We start from the raw sequence: 6,292 nt of genomic DNA, 5'->3' as shown, positions 1-6,292 counted from the left end.
GTGTGTTTGTGAGAGGAATCGCCAATTTGAACACCGGTTGCCGCGTTTAGAGGGTAATATGATGTCCACTGGCAAGTCTAAAAGAGGTCGCTGCATCTTGAAATGTATTGTTGCAAGAAAGGGGAAGTAGTGAAAACAATATTGTGCGGCGTTATTTCAAATGAAATGATCGTATGACATTATTGGCTGAGAGACCGCATCTGGGATTGTCCGGCCGCGTGATACAGCAAGTCTTACTGTTTGACGCCACTTCGGCAACTGTCGCGTTTTTGGATCAAAATGAAATCAGTGATTAGACGACACTATCACCGAATCCCCGAACCAAGAAAATGTCAGACCCAGCTGAGAAACCAACATGTGACCGCAAGATCTAGAGGCTGCGACGCTGTATATTTGTTTACTCGTAATTTTTCGTCGTCCCTTCTGTGCGGATGTGAACTTTCATCGATGGAAATTCGCTCGATGTTTTATGACAGAGTGTGGCCGGTCTTCTGACCGGACAAGCTGAGCTACCGTGTCGGCATCACTAGACCACGGCTGTCAAATTAAAGTGTAATGTGCAGTAACTACAAGTCATTATCAACATTACCTTATTCCCTCATACCAAAACGTGCATTGAGAAACATTGGATTTACCCTTTTTCACCTCATTGACAATCGTATACTTCCTGATTATCACAATAATTTAGCGATCTCGAACATTAAACTCGACACATTCCCTGAAACAGTAGGGGTGGTACTTTCGCAAATTTGTTAAGTTTACCATGTTTCTTTGTAAATAACTTCTTCTACTAAATTAATAAAGAGTCACGCACTTACGAGCAATAAGAATATTGAGGGAATTCGACGTAACAGCGTCCATCTTAAAAGTTGGACGTTTATTAGGTTTTTGGGAAGATAGCTACTGATTCTGCTGTTGCGTGCATACACAAACTCTGAGTCTGCGGTATTATTACCGCGAGTGGGAGCTAAGGAACAGTTGTTGAGAGTAGTCAGCCATAGCCTGGCGTGGAGAGAAGCCGCGAGCCAGGAGAGGTCTCAGCCTGCCCTGACTGTGCTAGTAGCGTCGGAGGAGACTTTGGTATTAATTGAGGATTTTTGATAATTTGCCTTTTTTGCTGTACTTAATTGTACTTTGCTTGCGTACTGGACGGATTTTTTCAGATTTGTGTGTGCATACATTGAGAAAAATATTCGTATCTTTGTTGTGACCAGATATATGATTATTGATTATAGACATTGTTGAACAATTAAAGTTTTCGAACTGTTCAAGGAAAAGAAAGGTCTGAGTAAAGTTTGTCAATGTTTGAATCTTCACTTCCAGAACACAGTACATGAAAAGTTTTTATTGGTTCCTTTCATTTTTGCACTGCTTAAGGCTTGATGACGAAACCCCTCCCGATAATTCAGTTTCTACATAAAAAAACATGGGAGTGACTACATCGGCAGTTTTGACCATGCATTGCATTCTGCATGGATCACAATATTTTTAAAAATTATTTTTGCATTTTGCTGGTCACGCAGTTACAGTGGGAAGACGAGATAAGTCGTCTGTTGCGTACAGGAGCATTGTAGTATAATTGTTAGAAACCGTTAGAGAACATTTTAAAATTCAAGGTCAGTTACTAGAGAACTGATTTTGCATGATTTGTAGGAAGAGTAATTTCTGTCCTTTGTTCTATATCAGAATACTGACATGTTCTATAGTAGGAGGTTCCAGAAAATGTTTGGATACTGATATGTCGGAATAAGGGTTTTCATAATACAAGTTATACGACTGCATATTAGATTTTATGATAACGATATTAAATTTTTACTAGAATACCTTGCAATTTTAGAAAAAAAGTATTGGTAACGATAATGTTGTCAGAGGTAGAGCTTTACGTCTTTCCATACGTCTTTCACCAGGTTAATAATAATTACTACAAGTTTTAATTGAGCAAACAACTTGCAAACTCCAGCGCACAGGTGGAAGTCCAGCTTAATCACTCTCTTGCTGAGGCAGGTATCAAATGCAAGAATTTTTTGTTTTAAGTGATTACCTGAGTGTTTGCGAAAGCTGCATCGTGCTTGCCTTCCTCGCTGGTACCACAATTAACGCTGACAGGTACTGTGAGACTCTGAAAAAACCCAAATGGGCAATTCAGAACCGGAGAAGAGGAATGTTGAGCAAGCGCGTACACATTCTCCATGACAACGCTTGCTCACACATCGCTCGGCAAACCGTTGCTCTCCTGTAACAGTTTCAATGGAACAAAATCGCCCACCCACCCTGTAGCCCTGACTTGGCGCCCAGTTCCCTAGGCTAAAAAAATATTTGGCCGGAAAGCGATTCAGCTCCGACGACGAGGTGAAAGAGGAGGTTCATAACTTTCTGAACAGCATAGCGGCGAGCTGGTATGACATGGGCATACAAAAACTGCCACAGCGTCTACAAAAATGCATCGACAGAAATGGTGATTATGTCGAAAAATAGCTATATGTTCAAACTGTAAACTGATGTAAACCATTGTAGAAATAAACGGGTCTATGTACTTATAAAAAAAATAGGAGACCTTACTTTTGGGATTACCCTCGTACATCGAGCCACCGAACGCATTTTCTCTAGCCGGCAAACCTGTAGACACCAACTGCGGACACTGTACTCACGATTTAACCCTTGCAATACCATCTGTATGCCCATCTTTTGAAAATATTGTAATCTAGTCAGTTAATTTATATTCTAAAATTTTGAAAAAATGTCTTTTGTTATGGTATATATATGTTTTAAATTTTTCAGTTCAACTTACCTGAAAAATTTGTCTCAGTAGCAGATATTGAGAGGGGACAAGTCGCTCTCTCATGTATTTTCATATTCAAGGCTATTCTATAATGTTATTACACCCCAGACGTTGTCTGTAAGAAGACAGGTAGTTGTCAACATGAGCAGGCATTGATAGGAGCATGTACAGTGTTAATGTATGTCGGATCTTTATGGTAGCTCTCCTCCAAATAGCATTTTCTAGAGTTGAGAACAAGCCGGCGGTTTTGGTTATTTGACAGTATATTTTGCTGTGCATATTCGGAGCTTGGGAGCCACGTGCAGCAGCTAGGGAGAGGAACATATCAAAGCGCATACCGGGGAAAGAATGATGGTCCCAAGAATTTCTCGCACCAGCAAGCTTTTCGACAGTGTCATAAACACCCATTGTGTACAGAGCTGGAACCCATAAAAATCCACGAACTTCCTCGGTCACGTTGGACCAGACACTATAGACGGAACCGTCAGGTGGTGTTGTCCCTTTGCCTGCCGATTTTTGGGAAGCTTTGGGTCTTCGGAATAATTTTAGGATGGGACACAAAAGCACTTCTCTCAGTTTAGCCGACGCCCCTGGTCAGACATTCTATATCGTTCAGCCCGTCAAGATAATAGTGTCTGTGATAAAAGTGTTTTTCAGTTTAGGTCCAAAGGAAAACTTTCAAAACATGCTGCCTAATGTGCCCGTGGGAAACATCTTTTCCTCCCTGTATCGAAGTTTATAAGGCAGGAATTGGCTGCTTGTCCAGCAGGGAAAAGAATATTATTAACTTTGGTTATGTCTGACCGGGAAGTTTAGCATATGAGCTAGAGGGGATATGGGGCGCTCATGGAGTCTTGTGACTGGCACAAAACTCATGTGGGGTGGTTGAATTGGGTCACTTTTTGAGTTTAGCGAGTCTTGATGGCAAAGTGACGAGCGGAGAAAACGGACTTATGATTCAGACACCACTCTGGAGAGCAAATTCTGGTCGTGACTGCCGGCCGGAGTGCCCGTGCGGTTCTAGGCGCTACAATCTGGAGCCAAGCGACCGCTAAAGTCGCAGGTTCGAATCCTGCCTCGGGCATGGATGTGTGTGATGTCCTTAGATTAGTTAGGTTTAATTAGTTCTAAGTTCTAGGGGACTGATGACCTCAGAAGTTAAGTCGCATAGTGCTCAGAGCCATTTGAACAATTTTTTTGGTCATGACTCCAGTCTTGTTATCAGTGTTATGAGTAAATTGCACTTGGGACACTCATTCTGAGGTCTCCACACTTGCACCGGTCTTTCCTGGGGAGCCTATCACACAGTTTTAGCTGTACTCACAGTCTGGACCTCAATCATCTTAGACAGCACTGTACCAAGGAGAATCTTATTCGTATCGGGTCTGCTGTCTTAACGTTTGATCTCCTTGTGTGCACTGCCGTATAAGTGAGTCAGATTAGTCTATGGTGTGACCGGCGAATGGAAGTGGTTCACGGTGGAGTCTGCCGAGATTTGAGGGCTCCGTTAGAGAGTAATTGCTATCGATCTGACAGATCGCCAGCCCGCGACTTTGCATATTTCGTGTCTTTAAATTTGAACATTTTTGGTTAGGCTTTACCAGCCAGCCGATGTGGCCGAGCGGTTCTAGGCGCTTCAGACTGGAACCGCGTGACCGCTACGGTCGTAGGTTTGAATCTTGCCTAGGGCATGGAAGTGTGTGATGGCGTTAGGTTAGTTAGGTTTAAGTAGTTCTCAGTTCTAGGGGACTGATGACCTCAGATGTCAAGTCCCATAGTGCTCAGAGCCATCTGAACCATTTTAGGCTTTACCGTAACTGTTATTGACATTAAATAAAACAACAAGTTTACTGTTACCGGCCACTGTTTATTTATGGTTCAAATGGCTCTGAGCACTATGCGACTTAACTTCTGAGGTCATCAGTCCACTAGAACTTAGAACTAATTAAACCTAACTAACCTAAGGACATCACACACATCCATGCCCGAGGCAGGATTCGAACCTGCGACCGTAGGGGTCGCTCGGTTCCAGACTGTAGCGCCTAGAACCGCACGGCCACTCCGGGCGGCACTGTTTATTTAACTCCACGACGCGTTTCAAAGGTTTAAACCTCCATCAGGTGGCTTTACATTTGTTAGTGTGAGATGTGTCTGTGCACTGTGACACGATTTTTTGGAAGATCTTGTGGCACTGACTCCAGTGATCGCAGGTTTCACTAGAGACACTGCCACGAGATCCTCCAAAAAATCGGAACACAACACACAGACACATCTCATACTAACAAATGTAAAGCCACCTGATGGAGGTTTAAACCTTTGAAACGCGTCGTGGAGTTAAATAAACAGTGACTGGTAACAGTAAACATGTTGTTTCATTTAATATTTCGTGTCGGTGACAACGAATTACGGGTGCGGCACATCTCTACTCTGCCGACACTTGCGCCATGACCGTCACCTGGGACAGCGCTACGCATAAAAAAAATGGTTCAGATGGCTCTGAGCACTATGGGACTTAACATCTGAGGTCATCAGTCCCCTAGAACTTAGACTACTTAAACCTAACTAACCTAAGGACATCAAACACATCCATGCCCGAGGCAGGATTCGAACCTGCCACCGTAGTGCTCGTGCGGTTCCAGTCTGAAGCGCCTAGAACCGCTCGGCCACAGCGGCCGGCGCTACACATCGAGAAACGAGTATAGCATTGCTGCTCCGGCATGTTAGGGCAAACCAACGTAGTGTAGCTCCTGTGTAGAATAAATACGTCTAAACCTACTCAGCATTAGATAATTTCAGATTGCGTTATCAGCCGTGCGGGGTAGCCACGCGGTCTTGGGCGCCTTGTCACGGTCCGTGCGGCTCCCTCCGTGGCAGGTTCGAGTCCTCCCTCGGGAATGTGTGTGTATGCCTGTCCGTAGCGTAAGTTAGTTTAAGTTAGATTAAGTACTGTGTAGGCTTAGGGACCGATGACCTCAGCAGTTTGGGCCCACAAGACCTTACCACAAATTTCCATTTCCGTTATCCGTGTTTTGAACCAGTGTAAACAGATTACGGGGATAAACCTTAGTCTTTGCCAACTAAACGCCACCCAGTGGGGTGCTAATTATTTGTTGCTTCTATTTGTGTTGCCGACAGTTCATGATTTATTTCTCATCCCGTTTAACTTGTGTTGTTTGTCTAATTTCATGATTAATTAACTCCTGCCATTTTAAAAAAAGTTTAAACCCGATTCGGTACGTTAATCATCCCTGACTGTGTATAATAACGACAGAACCACTGTTTAAATAATTTTTCTCTGCATACAATTTTCATTTAAGACTCTGGTAAAGACGATAACATCCAATGCAGGCAAGCGATAGCGACCAGTGTCAGAGGGCAGATTTAATTTAGCTGATGCATGGCCAGGCAGAAAAGTGGAAAGTTACAGGTTAAAGAGATTGCTGTCAGTGCATAAGCTTGCAGTCACCTGTAGACTATCAAATCAAACGGCAAAACCAGTGTGGTCTTGCAATA

Source organism: Schistocerca serialis, chromosome 2 (assembly GCF_023864345.2).
Source record: "Schistocerca serialis cubense isolate TAMUIC-IGC-003099 chromosome 2, iqSchSeri2.2, whole genome shotgun sequence".
NCBI lineage: Eukaryota > Metazoa > Arthropoda > Insecta > Orthoptera > Acrididae > Schistocerca > Schistocerca serialis.
This window is presented reverse-complemented; position numbering follows the sequence as displayed.